At 37.2% G+C, this 21,717-nt stretch overlaps 1 protein-coding gene across 2 annotated transcripts in view; it reads right to left on the bottom strand.

Moving 5' to 3' along the window:
- Positions 1–21,717, bottom strand: part of ENOX1 (ecto-NOX disulfide-thiol exchanger 1) — a 649,231-nt gene that overhangs the window by 519,440 nt on the left and 108,074 nt on the right. For both annotated transcript variants that reach the window (XM_055124381.1, XM_055124426.1), the window contains exon 2: positions 6,152–6,262. The gene's annotated coding sequence lies outside the window, so the exon portion shown is untranslated. The remainder of the gene's footprint in view (positions 1–6,151; positions 6,263–21,717) is intronic.

The following is a 21,717-nucleotide window of genomic DNA, read 5'->3' as shown; positions in this document are numbered from 1 at the left end:
TGCTATTTCTGGCTCTGTGCTCAGGGGTTACTCTGGGTAGTGCCTGAGGAACCATATGATGCTGGCAAATCAAAACTGTGCCTACTACATGCAAAAATTGATTGCCAGTCTGTTGAGTTATCTCTGTAGCCCACACTTTAAATTCTGTTACTTACTTCCTTTTATTAACTTTTGGTTTCATTTGTCCTGTAAGATTAGATTATTTACCTGAGATTTTCTTTATTTCCTTAGGTAGGCCTCTAGTGCTGTACAGTTCCCTCTTCATGGTGATTTTTCTGAATTTTTTAAGTTCTCATATCTTATGTCATCATTTTCACTTGTCTAAATGAAGTTGTTAGCTTTTTAATTCTCATTTGATTCCCTCATTGATCAGGGAGTTATTTCCTGGCTTGTTACTAAGTCTCCACATATTTAGGCCTTTTCAGCTTCCTTTTATGTGTTTGATTTCTAGTTTTGTACTATTATGATCAGGAAGACTCTTGATATGATCTCAATTTTCATAAATTTATTGGTCGTTTGTTTTGAATATTGACATGTAGTTCGTCTCTGAGGATATTTAATATGTACTTGGCAAGTATTCGTATTCGGTTCTTGAGGATGAAATACTCTCCAAACTAGTATTAGGGTGATCACGCAAAGTGGGCAAGACTTATGCTTAGGCAGATCTGGAATGATGCAGAGGGGCGATACTGGGTGCCACTGTGGACTGCTTTCTGTTTTTCTCTTAAAGAAGGAAGACTCACAGAGGAGGAAACTCAGTGATTTCTCTTTTTCTAAAAATGGGCAGTAGGCCAGTTAAGTTTGGGAACTTCTCTAGAGTCTAAATGTTGATTAAGTCAGTCTAGTCTTACTTACCATTCCTGGCTGTTGTTTCTTCAGTGACTTCCATTGATTTAAATGGGGTTTTGAAATCCCCTTATAATATCATGCTGCTGCTAATGTCTCTCTCTAGGTCTGTTAATTATTGGTTCATTTATTTTGATGATTCTTCATTTTGTGCATACATATTCAGTATTATATCTTCTTAATGAATTCATTTTTTAACTATTACAGAATGTGAATTTTTACCATTTTAACTATTTTTAATACTTTATCAGATACAATGAAAGCTCTATCTGCATTTTAAGTTACTCTCTGTAAGACTGTTTTCCAATCTTCTACTTTGAGTTATTCTCATCTACTATCCCACGTTTTGCATAACTTTTTAAAAACCAATATGGAGTGGTGCTTCAGTACACAAAACTCTATTGTCAAGTTAATGCAAAAACATCAATTTTACATAAAGTAATAATCACTTTCCCCTCCAATAATATCACACGTATCCAGACCTGATCTAGAGATAAGTTGATGTGCATATCAGATGTTAAAAAAATTTTGATGACTACCAAGTAAATATCTTAGAGAGGTGCAGTTTATCCTTTTATGCACCAATAGTCTCTAGATTAAAAACTTTCAAAAATGTACTTAATCACTTCTTTTGCTAAAAGAGGATTCTGAAAGAACTTTAACCTTAGTTTTGTTTTGTTTTGACTCTCAGTTATCAACATGAACATAAGACTTAGCACTAGGATGAAAAATTCAATTCTTTGGAGACATTTTCAGTGATGGATTTGCTCACACCAAATATTCCCAGATCCCTATCACAGAGAATAGGGTGTTTGCCTCATACACGGCCAACTCGGGTTCGAGTCCTCCATCCCTCTTGGAGAACCCAGCAAGCTACTGAGAGTATCTTGCTCACATGGCAGAACCTGGCAGGCTTCCCGTGGCATATTCTATATGCCAAAAATAGTAACAAGAAATCTCACACTGGAGACATTACTGGTGCCTGCTTGAGCAAATCAATGAACAACGGGACTACAGTGCTACAGTGCTACAGTGCTCTACACCAGCAGTGATCCTGTCTTTAGTTTGTGCTGTGAGTTATTTCATCTCCTAGGAGGCATAAAGCACAGGGTATGATAAACCAAAGTCATTGTCATCATCTAAGAATGTATCAAGACTAATTCTAAGATATATTTTATTCATCACTTTTTATTTGTCATCTTATAACACATGTTCGCTACAAATATCTTGAGAGCCCACATTTTTCCTGGCCAAAGAAACTGCTACAGCCATAGCATCTTACACAGAATAAGTTTTTGACAGATATTTATACAGTGAAATCATTTATTAAATACACTGTGCAACTTATAATTATGATTTTCTGTTGGGAAATTTTGATTCTAATGCATGGCCAGACCTCTTACTTGAGGTTGTGTTTTTAATCTTCAAACTAAAGCAGCTGGGTTAAATGATTCCTCAGATCCTTTCTAACATGGATCTTCATGATTCTGTACTTCTTGGAGCACATAAATGTTGCAGAAAATAAAGCTTCTAGAAATATAACCACAGATAACTGAAATGTTAAGAGGGCAAAATGAATAAATGATATATTCTTTTCCTTCAAATACAGTCATCCTACCAAGAAAGTATTTTTCTTATACCACAGTAACAAATATAAAGAGAATTAGTTATTTAGGTTTCTTAGAAATATATTTTCCCTCAACTATTTATAGAAGGCTAAAACCTAATATTTTCAAAAAGAATCAACCATACTCCAACAAAACCAAAAGCATAAAGAAAACTTTTCTAGCAACTAAATTAAATATTTCCATTAACCCTCTGCTCCCTTTTTATTTATTTTTTTTTTAATTCTCTGAAGGGGCACTTTAGTGTTTGGGAGGTCACAATTTCACTATTCAAAGAATTTCAATTTAACTTCTTTAACTTTCTTTATTAAAATTGTTAAATCCACAGACTTTGAGGAGATTATGCTAAGGTAATACATCAGATGGAGAAAAACAAATACTGCATAAATACTGAATGCATTCATTCATACATGGGAGAGAAACAAAGCAAACAAGGATATCATAAACAAACCCCAGATTTTATAAACATACTGGTGGTTAGCAGAGGAGAGTGGGCTTGTGGCGGGGAGAGAAGGGGGCTAAGGATAAAACAGTGCAAGGGGTTAAATTTTACTTATGATGGGATCTAGATTTTTAGAGGTGCTCATATTGTAATAAAGAAAAATATATTACTTCAGTTCACAAATACACAAACCTGCACATTCAAAGTTATAAAATATTATAAACCAAAGTAAACTCAAAAAAATAGGACATGGGGAGCAACACAAAGTGATGTGACTGATCAAAAGAAATAGTGAAATGGTGACCATCAGAACTTTGTAATGTACCTGTCAAAGAAATAGGTAAAAGGGTTGGTGGGGACTCAGGCGAACTGTGGGGACACTGGTAGAGGGAAGTTGACACTGGTAGGACTAGTGTCGTAATAATGCATGCCTAAAACTTAATTATCAATAACTCTGTAAATCACAGTTCTTTAATTAAAAAATCATAATTTTTTTAAAAGATATGGTGGCAATAGAAGGCATATTTCAAATGATAAACCCATCTAAAATCATCATCAAAATAACTTTTATAGCTTTCAAAAATAATCTTCAAAAGTAGAAATGATACTGATAACTTTAATTTGCAGTAAGATACATAAAAATAAATATAATTAATAAATGTGTAGAGCATGAAGAGGAATTCTCTGATAAAAAGAAAAATCACACTTACCTTATAATTTTATTATAAGAATTGAATAAGTTTTTGCTCCGAAAGCTTTAATAGCCATTCCAGGCATATAGCAACCACTCTAAGTAGGCATCATCATTATGATTATTATCATTATCTTCATTATGAACATTCAAACCATGCCTTAAAAAATCTCATGTTTTTCTAATTAGCAAAACTGAAACTGTAACAGAGTCTAGGAAGTGAAAAGGAATTGAAGACTGAAAAATAAATTTCCAAGTTCCATCATCATTTTTGTGCTTTCCTGAAAAATCCTAACTACATGTATTTCTCAGAAATTTTTGTAAAGATGTAGAGTAATACGTAAAGAAATAAGGAAACAAACATGAGAAAGGGCAGAAGGGGAGGGGCAGACAGGAAGAGCACCACCCCTCAGTGATGTAAAGCCTTCTTCAGGCAGGCATGGCTGGACTGAACATGAGGTCTGGCGTCCCTCACCCTTCTCGGACTGGAATCCTCCCCAAGCACAGACTCACCACACTTAGCTCCCTGCCGCCTCTATAGTTCCTTTCCCTATTTGCATCTTTGATTTATAACATATTAAATATAGGCAGAATCACTGCAGTCGCCTAATTCAATCCTTTTGTTTTTGTATGGTAAGAAAAAAAAATGGACGGATGGAGACGTTACTGAGACTGCTCGAGAAATTCGACAATCAACGAGATGATGATGATAATGATGAAGAAGAAAAAAAAATCCAGTGAGATATCTGCCAGGGATTGTTGTGGTTTTATAATGGTGCAAACAAAATTAAAACTAGACTTCCTGAGCCCTAAGTCTGTGCTGTCTTTCTTTGGGCCACAAGATGGGGGAAATTTGCTCAAATGGAGTCTGGCTGACTCTTCTCCCCTTTGCCAGATATCTCCATTGTTGCCTAGGGAAAACAATCCTGAGAAATGTTTTCAAATAAATTAAGAACTCACTTTTCTAATTAAATAAATATATTTATTACCAACTTTATTGCCTTACCAACTTGAAATTAGTTTGTTCTTTACTTAGATAAGTTTTATGTATGCAATAAGAGGAAAATCAGGCTGCAATAAAGCAGATATTTCCATCTGAGTTACACATACCACATATAAACACACAGCATACATAAATACACACTACATACACATATAGACACACCCTATATAATGCACCACATATTTCCACACACACCACATATACACAAAAGCTCATACACATTCATTACATATACACAGACCCCGCATATACTACAAATATACTCCACATACACCCCACATACACACAAACACAAAGAGGCATTTAATCAAAACAAAGTTAGAGCCCATTCTTCTTATCACCCTTCTAATATGTTTTTAATGGAAAGAAATAATCAAATGTTACAACATAATGGTTTCACAATATATATACAGACTTCAAATCCTTTATCTCCCAAAAGATGAAAAAGTTCTTATTTTTCCTTTATTTTTCCATATGCTATTTCCATTCCAACAATAAAATCTAAGCACTCTATTCCACACATCCTCAGATCTGTTTACTAAATTCCCTCAGTACAGTTTTCCCAAGCCAGAACAACTGTCTCCTAAGTTTCTATTATTCCAGATTTTACCTCCTATAAAGGAAAGCTCTGAGTCAGTCTATGATATCTTTTAATAACATATTTAATAACAGACACTTTGAGTACACTTTCCTGATGTCATTATAGGACAAGTCCTTAAGTGAAGAATCTGGCTAAAATATTTTAAGGCCAGGAAAAGCACGTGATTTGCTTACACTGCCCTCCTTTCTTTCTCTAATATGAAGGCAGCATCTTCTCTCATATTCATATATAGATGAGAAGGTATAAGCTCATCATGCTTAAGAGAAAGATTTTGTTCTTGTTTTGGGGTTTGGGTTTTATGTTTTTTGCAGAGGTTCGGGCTTTAGGCTACACCCAGTGGTACTCAGGACTTAACTCCTGACTCTGTGCTCAGAGACTACCCCAAGGAGTTGGAGAACTCCAACTCCTTGGGTTGGGGTGCCGGAGCTCAAAAACAGGTTAGCCGAATGCAAGGCAAGTCTATTCTCTATATTCCTGCTGTATTCTCTCTCCAGCCCCTATGAGAAAGATATTGGTGGTTTCACAGCCCCTTAGATTATAGGAACATTTTGAATCTGACCACTAAAATGAACTCAACTTTCTTGTTTAAAGAGATATTTGCTTTTAGTATAGATGAGACACTGAACTTAAGAAGTTTATTATCTTTATTTACTAGGACTGTGTTTGGTAATTGTTTACATGTATCTATACTTTTCTACTAATATGAGTTTGGATTGCTGGATTCTTTATTCCTGTTTCTTTTTCTTTCTCAGTAGACAGAGGCCAGCTACCCCCACCGTGGGAAGTAACAGTTGTGGTTGCCACTGTCATGCATATAAAATTCACTAATAGGAAAAGCAGAAGCCAAGATGACAAAAACAAATGTGAAAATCAAATACTTGAGGCTAAGGAAGGGTTGAGCCAAGATTTGAAAGAAGGAAGAAAAGTGGCTACATAGTCCTACCAGGCATGCCAGCAGTCCAGTCTCTCCAGAGGCCTCTCGAAGAATCACCAAAAACGTAACAGGAGCTGAGATCCTGGGGGAGCCAATTAGGTTGAAGCCACATTCAAAATTCTGCAAAGAGAAAAATGGGGGGTTAGAAAAAACTTGGCACTAAAAATGACATTTTATGTGTTGTGCATAGGGCCCGGGAACTACTATTCATGGAATGACTGGTTATCACACTTATAAAATAAACCTTGAATTTTTAATAGAACAGAATAGAATCATTAGTGAGTAAAACAAATTTAGCTCTAGAGGAAGAATGTGGCCCATCAAATTTAAAGGCACCTCATCTTTCATATTTGGAATTAATGGCCAAAAACATGACAAATTAGGCCAAGGTCAATGGCAGATAACTACAGAGAAACTCTCTAGTGGCTGCTGGCCTTGTAATTCTTTGAGGCTCCTACAATTTTCTAGCTAAGCAAAGGTGACAAGGGAGGGATTTTAAGAGTGCCCCTTTATGCCAGAACATGCTCTTCAGTGGCCCTTTGATAAATGAGTATTCGAGAGAGGCTGGTGGGAAGAGCTACATTCTCAAGAAAGATCACCAAAGTCCTCGAAGTGGCAGAAGCAATTCTGGGTTTCTGCTGATAGTGAGAACAGGGGACCTAATATTCTCTGGCTCCTACATCTCTCCAGAGATCACCACACTAAATTCAATGACTACTTTTGAATAACCTTTCGTAATTAATTACAAAGCAGATGTGCTTAAGCCAACCAAAACAGGCCAATACACAGGAATATTTAAAATAACCAACTTTAGTTGGGGTTCTGAGATGGTAACTTTATATTTCAAAAAAATATCCTCCTCCAAAGATGATCCTACTCATAAAAGGATACTTTTTTTTTTGCCAGCTGAAGCATTCCCTCCTACACCTTCTCTTTGATAGGGCATCCAAGTTATTGGGACTAAAAGTACATGAGAAAAAAAATTGAAAGTAAGGAAATCCTCTTAAAACATCAGCACCAACAGAACAACATTCCAGGGTTCCAAAACTACTAGGAAAAGACATGCATTGGTTGAATGCAATACTATGATTATATAAACATGCAAAACACATGTTTTTACTAAAAAGACATGTCTATAAAATTATTGTTACTTATAATTGTAATTCCTATTGTTCCTATGTAATCACTTTGATCAATGCTGTTCTGATGACTAGAAAGAGTAAAATGTGTCAGGAAAAGTCAAGTTCTTGACTGGCAGAGACAAATGTCTCAGTGACCAAGGAACCAACATGGATGGGAGAGACTTCTAGAGACTTCTATAAACTAGTGATAGTTTATAGAATATCAGGATTGAATTATCAGAGGGAAGGAAGACATCCACGTTTGATTTAAGGAAGAATATAAGCAAAAGTCCCATATCTAAGGATGTCACCAAATATAGATACCTGATTTGTATTAGGTTCTGATGACCCTCTAAATGACCTACACTACATTATGATACTAATTATTAGGAAATAATACTATCTTTGTTTGGGGAACCTAGAAGTCCTCCAAGGAACAACGCCCTATAGAAAAAAAAGACAATCATCAGAAACAATAGAATTTCCATGTTTGCATTTACTGCACTGAGCAGAATGACCTCTTCCGAGAGAAAGGAAGATTAAGATCTTAATTAAACCAATGCTCCATTATGCTCAGTAGCTACAACCAATCACAGAGAGTGATAAGCTATGTCTTTTCATGGACTTTCCAGAACAATATTTTCCTTAGATAATTACAAAAAGGGAATACATATATTGTATCGGCAAAACCAAAATGTTCATAGTCCCAGCTAAGTAAATATCAGTATAAATATTTGAGTTTTGCAAGGGATTTTCAAAGAAATGTTTTGAATGCCTCTCAGAGCTGATTGTTTGTAGAAATAAAGGTTCTTTAAGCAAGTACTTTCTTTTTGGCCCCATTATATAAATCACGCTGCTCATCTTCAACTTCCCATGATCCCGAAGGTCATTCTCTATGCAACTTGGTTTAAACAAATCTTGGTGCCAAAGATTCTGCCTTAGCTTTCAAGTCCCCATGAATGACACTTTTTTTCACATGCAGTCTCTTCTCATTTCCATACATTAAGATCTAGGGGATATGCACTTGCTGCAAAATGTTTCACTTCCCAGTAATTACAATCTGCCTCTTCCATCCATTTCCTTCCTCTCCCCTGAGTAAATCCTGCTAGGAGGGCAGAGAGAGGAGGAGCTTTCTGCTGCTAATGAGGCCCCTGTGCAGGACTAAGGCTCAAGGAGGAGCCAAGAAAACGAACGCATAAGGGCACAGCTGAGAGCCATTTGGGCGCCTTGCTGTTAGCCTAAAGCAGGTATGCCAGCATTTGAAGGCCGACCTATTCTTGGCTCACACAATGAAGAAATGAGTCGGTGTGCTTGGCAGTTCATATTTGAACTGCGTAAGGGGATATTCAAAGATAACCACTCCCCCTTTCAGGTGTTGCTGGTGGAGTCGGAGCTATTAAATCATGGACACCTGTATTCTTTGACTGTTTTTGTCTTTCTGGTTTTAGCGTAGCTCCCAGTGTTGCCCCTAGGCAAGCAGGGGGCTAAGAGTTCCTTGGCATGCTGAGAGATGCTCTGAATATCATCAGATTGGTCCTCCCCAGTACTGAAGAGACTCATCTCAGACATTCAGAAGAGCCAGTGCAGGGTCATAGATCACCTCATAGTTTGAAATCACAAGGACATCTCTTAGGATAAGTGAGCCTCATTTGTAACACCACAAAGAAGAACTCTATATTACCTCTAAAACTTGAGGTAATCTCGGTCAGTAGGTTCTGGTAGTGGGCATAAAGAAAAGCAAGGAAGGGTATCCACTTATATCTGTTGCAAAGGACAAATCTTGCTTTTTCACACCAGGGAAAAGATATAAAATGCTAACAGGCTATGATTATATTTTAGACCTAATAACACAAGATCACCTTCAGGAGCTCTTAGGATGTATCAGTACTTATTGGCATGATCTGATTAATCCTTATAATCTGTGCAGGTAGATGGTAGTAGCAGTAGTCTCATTTAAAAAATGGCAAAAATCAAGCTTAGCAAGATTAATTATGTAAATCATCCAGCTAATAAGAGTAGAAATGGGATTTGAATATATGCTATCTATGACTTACATGATCCGCAGCTAAGAAGATTTCCTATCAGGATTAGCCTGTCTCCAGAAATTATGGAGGATGAAGAAAAGAAGTGAGGCAAAGAAAAGCCAAGAGTTTCTCAAAAATAGAAAAAAAAAAAGATTCTAAGAAGAATAGAGAGAAAGAATCAGGGGAGACATCACACTTTTCCAATGACACTGGTAGTTCATTTGCTGCTGATTGAGGCCAAAAGAGAGTCTAAAATCAAACTGGAGCAATGTTTGCCCCAAAGACTGGGCCTTGGAGTCAGTTTCCAGAGTAGAATGAAACCTCAGCAAAGGGTAGCAGCTGTTTTCGAATATGATTTGTCCCCATTTGGCTGTTTCAAGGGGTCGACGCCCAGGAAGTGAGCTTCCTTGTTGTTTCCTAGGAGAGGCCAGGAGGGGAGGTGACATCATGGGAACAACGTCTGTCTTCTCTACTGTGACTCACTGATTCTGTCAAAGAAAATCTGCTCCTGCTAGTCCTGCTGCAATGCATGAATTATTCTGTCAGCCTGGCAGATTCTCCTGGAAAACAGTACAGGCTCCCTCTCGGGCGAAAAGAAAAGTGGGGAGAACAGCATGTGACTCAGGCAAAAGTGAGTCACAAGAGAATCTCAGCGACAGCCCTCATGCCTCACCAAAACCAGAAAAATATCCATACACTACTTCCATCTTCATCTTGCATCAACACGTATAAAACAGAACTCACTTCCTCGCCTGTACGCTTCTAACACTTTGTACAAATTGTTCAATTACAGAGATTACCACTTTGTCCTGTAATTATATTTTAGGTGTCTGGCTTCCCACTAATGCAATAGTTCCCTTTTCCCTTAATATCTGTATCCATACACCTGGGATCACACAGAACAAGTATTTGCTAAACAAATGAGAGGTTGACTATAGCACTGAGCGAGTGACAAAAAAAGATGCTCTTTTCCACAATTCTGCAGAACTTCATATCTAGACTAGGAGGTAGACTGAGTATGTTTGTATTATTAGGTGTGTGGAATGTTTAGGCCCTTAGTTAATTAATAATTTCCATGTAATTATAGGACCATGGCTTGTTATTTGCCTTTTCCTGTAATCTATGAAATTCATCTACCCTCATCATTCCCATCAAACAGAGCTCATAAATTCTCTTTTATTTACATGTTCCCTTTGGAGTTAGAATCCTTCCCAATATACAAAAGAAGATACCCAAGAAGCATTACCCGAGACACACCCAATAGACACATCTAAGTTACTAGATCTTTGCACTTTGGTTTTAGGAAAAAATTAATTAAATTAAATCAAAAAACCCAGAGCCTGAGACCTAACTAGTGATACACAAACTTGTTTTTTTTTTCATTTTTTTTCTTATTGAATCACCATGAGATAGTTACAAAGCTTTCATGTTTGAGTTTCAGTCATACAATGATCAAACATTCATCCTTCCAATGGTGCACATTTTCCACCATCAATGTCCCTAGTATCCCCCCCTCATCGCAACCATCCCCCCACCTCTATGGAAGACAATTTACCCAATACTCTCTCTCTACTTTTGGGGGCATTAAGGTTTGCAATATAGACACTGAGAGACTATCCCGTTTGGACCTTTATCTACATTCAACACACATCTCCCATCCTGAATGATCCCTTCAACCATCTATGACTTAGTGATCCCTTCTCTATTCCAGCTGCCTTCTCCCCCAGCTCATGAGGCAGGATTCCAACTATGGAGCAATATTCCTGGCCCCTGTGTCTATTGTCCCTGGGTGTCAGATTCATATTATTTTATCTTATATTTTACAAATGAGTGCCAGACTTATTTTTTTAATGTATTGATACATTTGAGCTGCTCTCGGTTTGGGGGCACTAAACTGTTTGAACCCACCACCAAAATTCAGATGTTTTAGTAATAGGAAGTTTAAATTCCTTTATGGATGGTGAGGCAAGGAACTCAGATCTGGGTGGATGGATGATGGTTCCTAAAGCACAGCGAGAAACAAGTGTTCCTCCCACTTGGCCCAAAAGGGGAAAGTTCTGGAGGAACACTTATAGATGACCACAGGCCTCATCTTTAAAAGACATACATCCTTTCCACTCCCAGTCACCAGAAACCTCTCACTCTAGGGAAAGCCTGGGAATCCCCAGGAGCAGAGTGGTCAGGAGCAGTGGAGAGTGGATTTGGGTGAGAGCCAGAATCTGAGGCAAGGGCATATGCAGATGCTAACAGGGCAAGAGGAATAATAACTAGCACCTCTGAAAGAGACTGAGGGCTGAGAAGCATGACAGTGTAGGAGAGGCACTGAGGGGGAGAAAGAGTCAGCAAGTAGAGGACAAAATAAAAACAAAGTGGGAGCTTGTGTTAGATATTTAATGAATGCATATAGAAATAAGCAGAGTCTCCTGCTGCTGCACCTGGCTGTCTTCACCGGGGCATCTCAGAATGGGTGGGTTAAGTTTCCCTCCCTGCCCCGAGCAGAGCCCCAGCAGCTGAAGACCTCCAGAACCCATCCACAGCTATGCTCAAGGCCACTCTCCACATACTCAGACAAGCCTCATGCATGATGGAACCGGCAAAGGAACTCCGGTGTGTGGAACCTAGGGCTGAGATCTCCAGGCCTGCTGGGATCAGACTGGGTCTCCTCCACTCAGATCCCCCGTATTCCAGTAGCTAGGCAGTCACACTCACAAACTGCCCCTGGAGCGGTGTAATCCCACCAATGGCTAAGATCTAGAGACTATAAAACAAAGCTCCCAGAAGCACGCGGCCACATTTGCAGCTGCACGATCTCTTATTGTCTAGTTCTCCCTCTTGAAGAACTTGGCAAGCTACTGAGAGTATCCTGCCCACATGGCAGAGCCTGGTAAGCTCCCCTTGGCGTATTCAATATGCCAAAAACAGAAACAATGATGGGTCTCATTCCCCTGACCTGAAATAGCCTCCAATATGGCACCATTGGGAAGGACAAGTAAAGAGAGGCTGCTAAAATCTCAGGGCTAGGAAGAGTGGAGACATTACTGGTGCCTGCTTGAGAAAATCAATGGACAATGGGATGGCAGTGATACAGTGATATAGAAATAAATGCATATGCTGTTAGGAAAGATGAAGTCATGAAATTTGCTTATAAGTGAATGGTCATGGAGAGTATCATCCCAAGTGAGATGAGTCAGAAAGAGAGAGACAGACATCGAATGACTGCACTCATTTGCGGAATATAAAATAACATCATATGAGACTGACACCCAAGGACAGTAGACACAAAGGCCAGGAATACTGATCCATAGTTGGAAGCCTGCCTCATGATCTGGGGGAGAAGGCAGCTAGAATAGAGAAGGGATTACTAAGTCAATAGTGGTTGGAGGGATCATTTGGGATGGGAGATGTGTGCTGAAAGTAGATAAAGGACCAAACGTGATAGTCTCTCAGTGTCTGTATTGTAAACTACAATTCCCAAAAGTAGAGAGAGAGTATGGGGTAAATTATCTTCCATAGAGGTGGGGGGAGAGTTGTGATCAGAGGAGGAATACTGGGGACATTGATGGTGGAAAATGTGCACTGGTGGAGAGATGGGTGTTTGATCATTGTATGACTGAAACTCAAACATGAAAGCTTTGTAACTGTATCTCATGGTGATTCAATTAAAAAATAAGTGCATATTTAGTTAATATCGTGCTCCTCTTTGATAAGCATTTGATAAGTCTTTGATAAACAGACACTTATTTTGTGATTCTGAATATTAAGATAAAAGAATGAGACAAACTGCATTAAAAAAGCAAAATGGTCTCCTTGACAAAAGTCAAAATCAGGACTACTCCAGTGGACTTCTTTGGGGCTATGCACTGTAATATTCAGTAACCACAAATCAACTCTACAGTAAAATGTGCATTCTATACCAAAAAATTGTATGTAAACTTACACACACTTGAATAGATTAGCATAAATATTAATATAGTACATAGATACAGCACACACTGGAGTCACAACAGCAATACATGTCTTCCTCATTTCCATTTTCAACAATTTGACCTCCTCTCTACTTTTTTAAGGCTTCTCACTCACCTCCTATTCCACTTATTTGCACCTCTGCTTTTGACTCTCAACAAGAAGACAAAGGGAAAAAAATGTTGTACTCCACCCTGACAAAACATTAAGCACCAATTCACTATTAGAAAATACAACAGATCCTTTAGTTTAAATAAAATACTAAATCAGAACACACACGTTCTCTTCTCAGCAGTTCTGAGCCCAGGACACCGCATTCAGGGAATTGTAAAGACTAGTCTATAAAGACTAGTCTGCCCATTTCCCTCTCTGTAGAATATAAACTCTTTGAGGAATGGAAAGGGATTCTGAGGACTTTGCACAAGAAATACATTTTGGCAAGGAACAGCCAGTGCTTGCTTATAAATCTGTTAGAAACAACAAAGACAACTTTTGTAAATGATCTGTCCAAAGAGAGACACAGCTGGTAAAGAAAACAAAATTAGTAACCTCTTTACTGGCCCAGTATAAATTATTAATGTACTCAATCTGACCGAGTGACTATTTATAAGCCCAACCTCAAACACCATGGTGTTCGATAAATATAAATAGAGGAGGGTGACATCACTACCCCATATTTCTTGACTTAATGACTCACACAGTTGGCAGTTTTGGCATAAATCATAAGCATTTCACTCTTCCTTTATTACTTTTCACATTGTAACTTACATCAGGTGTGAGTCTAAGTACTGAAAAAAGCTTATCAATTAGCAAATTTACTTTTTCCTTTGATTTGGAGAAAACTGCCCACATGTTAATGCAAAGAAAATTTTGCAAACAGCACTTGTCTCCTGGCTTCTAAGATGATATTTTCTGTCAACTTTAACAAGTCTTTCCATTGCCACTATTAAAGGTTCACCATTACTCAGTCTGCAAGATTCGAGTGTCTGTAAAGCACGTCTAGAAATTTAGTTTCTGATATAATGTTGAAACTTATTCCTACTGGTTGCTTTTTATATACTATGTGTAAAGTAATGTTGTATTTAAAAAAAATAAAGAAACTAGACTTTTTCACAGTTTGCCTGAGGCACAGTTTGTAAAGAAGGGCAAGATTTTCCCTAACATGATGTACATGGAACCTGTGGAAAGTCACGGCACATGTTCAAAAAAAGAAAGTGTGGATGAACTGCTCTCAACTTGAGCACTCAAATTCTTTCAAAAGGCAACTGGGCTGGGATCTCACCAAATTTTTTGGGCTAGACCACAGTTTCATCCCTGTCATTCTCTGAAAGTCACCAAGTGAATGTAACCTCTCCTCTTTATAAGAGAATTTTGACTCCTCCATCATAAATTTTTAGGTATTTACCAATGCTGGGAAACATGGACCTACTCTTTATACTTCCTTCTGTGCTGCCCATCATTACTTCTGAATAATAACCAAAAAGGCCTTTCCCATTTTCACTTTTTCTCTTTCCCCCTTCCAACATCCCTGCCTTATTTCAATGCCCTAACATCCATTATTAGGACTCATACAAAAATTTCTCACCATCACCTTGCCTAAAACGCTATACAGGGAAGCAATAATTTATCTAAAACCTGAATTAGAGCAGAGGGTATCAGGTTTCTATTTAAAACACCTTATCAAAAAAGGCAAAAAAATAATTCAAGTTCCTTACATGGTACACAGAGGCCGAAAGAGCAGATGCCATGGCTACAATCTCCTTTCTACTAGGTTTGACTTCAGATTTCATACATACATGCACATGCACAGACATGCACACGTGCATATATATGTACAGGCACAGACTTCCTGATAGTTCTTAAAACTGCTCATACTGAAGTCTCTATACATCCTGACCCTATTACAACCCTTGCTCATCTCTTACTGAACAATTGTAGTTTATTCAAGGGTCACTTTCTGGAAGCCTTAGAACTCATTCTCAATGCTCTCTATATACTTGCTCTAACTGAACAAAAAAATGAATACAAAATGGAACAGAATGGAAGAAACAAAATTAAATCCAAAGACCTGTGGGAACTTTTCATATGAGGAAAGTGTAAAAGCAAATGGACACTGAAACAGGGGTGGCAATCAAGGAGTATAAGCTGCAGAAATAACAGTTTTGGATTCTGAGCAAGTGCCTGTCCTCCAAAAATCTCATTCCAAATAGAATATTCGGAAGAAAGTATTTTCCCATGAATTAATTCTAGCTAGATTATTCAAATATTTTCTTTTTTAATATGGAAGACCCAGAAGAAAAAATGAGGGATAATTTCTATGGCTGATGGAAAAGGAATATTTTTTAAGAATGATTTTTAAAGTTAAAGGAATAAATGGTAACATATTTCACTAGTCAAACTTTTGAAAGTAGCCTTTGTGAATAAATAAATCCAAGTGAAAATACAATTGATGAAAGTTAGGTGTCAGGCAATGTGCCAAGTATGCCTAACACCTAATTTATTTTGAGAAAATTTATTCATATGGTAGAGGGTTAATCTCCTCAATATTTAAAGAATGCTTGTGAATCAATAAAAAAGGCAAATATATTACTAGTGAGAGCAAAACAAATGGCAGAGCCATGTATAAAAGTTACTCTTAATTAACAGAATTAATGTTTAAAACTCCATATCAAAACAATTCAGATTTGCTGTCATTAACGTCACTGTTTCCTATGAGGGTCATTGGAAAGGTCCTTAAAAAGTTAGCCGAGTTTGTCAGTGCCGTGCTATGAGCTTATGGTCTCTGGACCATAAGGATTCACACACATAAAACATATGAACCACATTCCTAGCTAAATTTCAATTTTTAATTGGTATCTTTCAATTATAAATAAAGAAAAAAATTTACATACTTTGAAGATAAGGAAAAATAGAACATTAAATGCTGATGCAAAGAGGATTGTGGGCAATAGTTTAAGAAGTATCAAAATTCTAAGAATTTTTTACTAGAATTCATGCTAGAAAATATCTAAACATCCACAGACAGATTCTTAATATTATTGTGGTTCTATATATCATAATATCCTATGCTCATCAAAATCAAAGATCCAGACATACTTATATAGAAAGCTCTGAATATATTCTGCAAATCTTTTTTAAAAATCTAGTTACAAACAGTATAAAAAATCACTCTTTAAAAATTTATTGGGATAATGTAGTTTGCAATTGCAATTGTATTAATGTGTGTGCTTTATGGTTTATGCTTTAGGTGGGTTGTGCACTCTACCCACCACCACAGTGCCAATTCCCTCCACCACTGTTGTCTTAGATCTTCTCCTTCTCATCTGATACCTTCCTCCCCACTCCTCCTCAACCCCCCTTCAACAAAATCAATTCAGATCTCAGACTCTAAGGGTTCATTTGCATTGAATATTACTCACTTGATTTACTTCTTTATACAACACACGTGAGATCACCCAGTATTTGTGTTTCTTTTACCAACTTTATTTCACTCACACAACATATCTAATTCAATCCATATTGTAGAAGAGGCACATTTAGCTTGTTTTTTCTTATAGTTGAGTAGTAGCATACCATGGGGTAGAGAGATAGGTAGGTAAGAAGAAAGGAAAGAAGGAAGGAAGGAAGGAAGGAAGGAAGAAAGAAAGAAAGGAAGGAAGGAAGGAAGGAAGGAAGAAAGAAAGAAAGAAAGAAAGAAAGAAAGAAAGAAAGAAAGAAAGAAAGAAAGAAAGAAAGAAAGAAAGAAAGAAAGAAAGAAAGAAAGAAAGAAAGAGAGAAAGAGAGAAAGAGAGAAGGAGAGAGAGAGAAGGAGAGAGAGAGAAGGAGAGGGAGGGAGGGAGGGAGGGAGGGAGGAAGGAAGGAAGGAAGGAAGGAAGGAAGGAAGGAAGGAAGGAAGGAAGGAAGGAAGGAAGGAAGGAAGGAAGGAAGGAAGGAAGGAAGGAAAAAGAAAGAGATGACAATATCTTTATCTGCTTTATCAACTAGGCATTTTGGTTGTTATTAAATCCTAGCTATTGTAAATAGCACAACAACTAACAACCAACACAAATTAATGCCTCTGTGTTTCTGGGATAGATTACAAGGGTTGAAATAGCTGAATTAGATGGGTTTTTTTTTTTTTTTAGTTTTTGGGACTTCACTATATTGTTTTCCATGGAGCTTAAACCTGCCAACAGTGAATCTGGGTTCCTTTTACATCACATTGCTGCCAGCACTGGCTGTTCCCTTTTGTTTTATGTAAGCAGTTTTCATTTGCGTGAAGTGAGATCAGTAAAGATGAACACTCATGTGCCTCTGATCCATCAATATATCATATTTGGTCAAGTGTCTGTTCAGTTTTCTTCCCCATTTTTGATGAAATTATTTGGGTTTTTGCTGTTGTTGTTGCTCTTGTTGACTTCTCTGAGTACTTTATATCCTTTTCAGATGTATGGTCTTTTCTCTCATTTAATAGATTATGTTTATATTTCAGCTATAGTCTCTCTCATAGCACAGAAAATTTTTTTTGCTTGATGAAGTATTCCCATTTATATTTGCTTTTGCTTTCTTTGCCAATAAAGATGAGTCACTGAAGATGCCGCTAAAATCAGTATCATGGAGTTTTCCCTATGTTTCCCTTGATGCATTTTATGGCTTCAGGTGTGACTTCAAGGTCTTTACTTCATGTTTAATTAGCTTTTGTGTAAGTAGAAATCTAGTTTATAGATATGTGTGTGTTTGTTTGTAACTGATCAGTTTTCCCAACACCATTTGTCAAAGGAGTTTTCTTTCCTCCACTTTCAGACTTGGACTTCTTTGTCATTAATTGGCCATCTGAATCTAACAAACCTGAATAATATGTTCATAAATAATATATAAATAAGATATATGAAGGTTTATTTCTGGACTTCCAGGTCTTTCCACTGGTCTGAGAGTCTGCTTTTACATCAGTATCACACTGAAGTAAAAGCTGTGATTATTAGAACTTCATTATATACCATTCAAAGCCATTCTTTCTTTTTCACTATTTGGCTATTCTGGGTGTTCCATAGAAACTTTAATATCATTTCTTCTATGTTCTTGAAACATATTATTGAAATCTGGATAGGGATGATACTAAATCTATATAATATTTTGTGTAGAATGGTCATTTTAACAATGTTAATTTTTCCTATTTGTGAACACAGAATATTTTTTCAGTACCTTGTCTTCTATTTATTTTAATAGTGACTTCATGTTTTGGTGGCTGTCTTTCATATCTTTTTCTGATTTCTAGGTACTTTACACTTTTTTTAAAATATAATTGTAGATGGTATTTAAAAATATTTCCCATCTTTACTACTGTTTGCATATGGAAATGAAAACAGATTTAAACAGAAATAGAACGCATGTTGATTTTTCTGTATTAGTTTTGCAGCCTTACACTTTGTTGTAGAGGTTTCTTATTTAAAGGTTTTCTTTTTAACATACTTACATTTTCTTACACATATTATCATGTCATCTACAAATAGTGATCATTTAACTTATTTTCTAGTTTTAATTCCTTTAGTTCCTCTTGCTTTAATGCTGTGATTAGGGCCCCAATATCAGGTTGAGTAAAAGTGATGAAACTGTACATCCTTGTTTTGTGACTGATCTTAGGGAAAAGGCTTACAGTTTCCCACCACTGAGACATCATTTATTTTTATCTTTCTCTTCTTCTTTTTTCATCTGGATGGAGCAGGAGCTATACCGAGCTGTGCCCAAGTCCCAGATATTTTCTCAGGGATCAAGTCTGGCAGTGCTTTAAGGAACCATACATGGTGTAGGGAATTAAACCAAGGTTGGCTGCATGCCAGGCAAGTTGGCAAGTGCTTTACCCACTGTACTACCTCTCAGGCCACATTTTTTAATGCAAGGAAACAACAACTACTTGGTTGTTGAAAAATTCCTAAACTATAAACATTATCTCTTAGAAATATAAATATAAATTTACTTTTTAAATATTTTCTATTCTTCATATGTCTTAGTATTATTTTATTTAAATCAAGGGTAAATATCAGATAATTTTATCTGATATTTTAGATCAAGTATGTGTACTTTTCTTTTTCTTTTTGGATCACACCCGGCAATGCACAGGGGTTACCTCCTGGCTTTGCACTCAGAAATTACTCCTGGCGGTGCTCAGGGGACCATATGGGATGCTGGGAATCAAACCCGGGTTGGCCGTGTGCAAGGCAAATGCCCTACCCTCTGTGCTATCACTCCAGCCTCAAGTATGTGCACTTTTAAATGAAAAACTAATTACCAACAACAGTTTACTATTTAAAAAAAACATGCAGAAGACAAAAAATATGTTAATATAAATGGACTGAGATCACAGGATCTCATATCTAAAAGAGGTGCCACTTATAAAAAAGGTGCCAAGCACTTATATCAATGACTTACACAGAACAATAATAAAGCTTATATTCTATAGGTGCATCAAACCAAATAACAGAATATCATAAGACCACCTGACTACTGCAAGAACAAGTGACTATCCATATTTACTTTTCTGAATTTTCTCATATCCAAGACTATTAACATCTATTTGTAGTCCAGTGAGCATAAAACAAGGATGAACAGTTAATCTTCATAATAGAGGGAAGAGTTAATTATCTCTCCCATTTTCCCCTGACACTTCAACTATTTTTAGTCAGAACAAAAAGTTGGAAGACCTTCAGGTATAATGATATATTCATGAATAGGTTACCAGAACACATTGTTGGTCTATAGATATGTTCTTTAGTTTTGTATCTATGTTTAGTCAATAGTTCTTTAAAAAAATGATATCGGAATATCATTTGTTGTTTCCTAATGAAACAACAATGAAACAACAAATGAAATACAACTAAATTTTAAATTCTACAGATTGTGAAACTTACATTTTAGAATAGAGACTTCAACTGGGTGGGAGGAGGAGTAGAGCAGAGGGAGAGCTAGGACTATTTTTTCAAAAAAAAAATTAAAGTAATTCCGAGTGACCTTTAAATGTTTACCTTAGAGTTGGTTAATCAGATATAAATTGTCACCCCATGGATATGCATAATCAACTTTACTCCCTTTGCTAATTGAGAAATAGAGTTGTTAATGTCAAGAAACATTTGAAAAACCACATCAATGAAGCAAGTTTGACATAAAAGTCAGAGTTTCCGGTGGAATATGTGGACTGGTGAAGGGATGGGTGTTCGAGCACTGTATAACTAAAACTTAAGCCTGAAAGCTTTGTAACTTTCCACATGGTGATTCAATAAAATAAATAAATAATATTTTTTTTTAAAAGTCAGAGTTTTCATGTGGCAAAATCATAAAAATTGGGCTCAAGGCCTTCTGGAAAACAATTTGGACGATTCTCAAAAAATTAGATATTGAATTCCCATTTGACCCAGCAATACCACTGCTGGGAATATATCCCAGAGAGGCAAAAAAGTACAATCGAAACAACATCTGCACATGTATTTTCATCGCAGCACTGTTTACAATAGCCAGAATCTGGAAAAAACCCGAATGCCCCAAAACGGATGACTGGTTGAGGAAACTTTGGTACATCTATACAATGGAATACTATGCAGCTGTTAGAAAAAAGGAAGTCAAGAATTTTGTAGTTAAGTGGATGGGCATGAGAAGTTTCATGCTGAGTGAAATGAGTCAGAAAGAGAGAGACAGACATAGAAAGACTGCACTCATCTATGGTATATAGAATATCAGAGTGGGAGAGTAATACCCAAGAACTGTAGAAATAAGTACCAGGAGGTTGACCCCATGGCTTCGCGGCTGGCCTCACGTTCCGGGGAAAGGGCAACTCAGAGAAGCAATCACCAACTACATTGTAGTCGAAGGCCATGTGGGGGAAGGGAGTTGCGGGCTGAATGAGGGCTAGAGACTGAGCACAGCGGCCACTCAACACCTTTATTGCAAACCACAACAGCTAATTAGAGAGAGAGAACAGAAGGGAATGCCCTGCCACAGTGGCAGGGTGGGTTGGGGGGGAGATGGGATTGGGGAGGGTGGGAGGGACGCTGGGTTTACGGGTGGTGGAGAATGGGCACTGGTGAAGGAATGGGTCCCCGAACTTTGTATGAGGAAGTATAAGCACAAAAGTGTATAAATCTGTAACTGTACCCTCACGGTGATTCTCTAATTAAAAATAAATAAATTATTTAAAAAAAAATAAAGAAAAAAAAATTGGGCTCAAGGAAGAAAAAAAATCCTATGAAAGTCTAATTTGTTTTTGAGCTAGGCTGAGCTGGAACAAAATCAGTATTAACAATCTGATTTGTTTTTTTTCCACTTCTAATATTAAAAATTAAGTCTTCCAGTTCTTTCTCGTTCCATCCCCTTAGCTCCGAAGTTCTGGCCCTGCTGACTTCCTGCTCTCCTTGTCACCTTACACATCACTCACTGAAGGTGGTTCACATCCATGTGTCAGCTCTTTCCTTTCCTTGGGTCTTTGTTCTTTGTTTTAATT

This window comes from Sorex araneus, chromosome 1 (genome assembly GCF_027595985.1).
Source record: "Sorex araneus isolate mSorAra2 chromosome 1, mSorAra2.pri, whole genome shotgun sequence".
NCBI lineage: Eukaryota > Metazoa > Chordata > Mammalia > Eulipotyphla > Soricidae > Sorex > Sorex araneus.
Note: the sequence above shows the minus strand (reverse complement) of the source record. Positions and strands in the feature narration are given on the sequence as shown.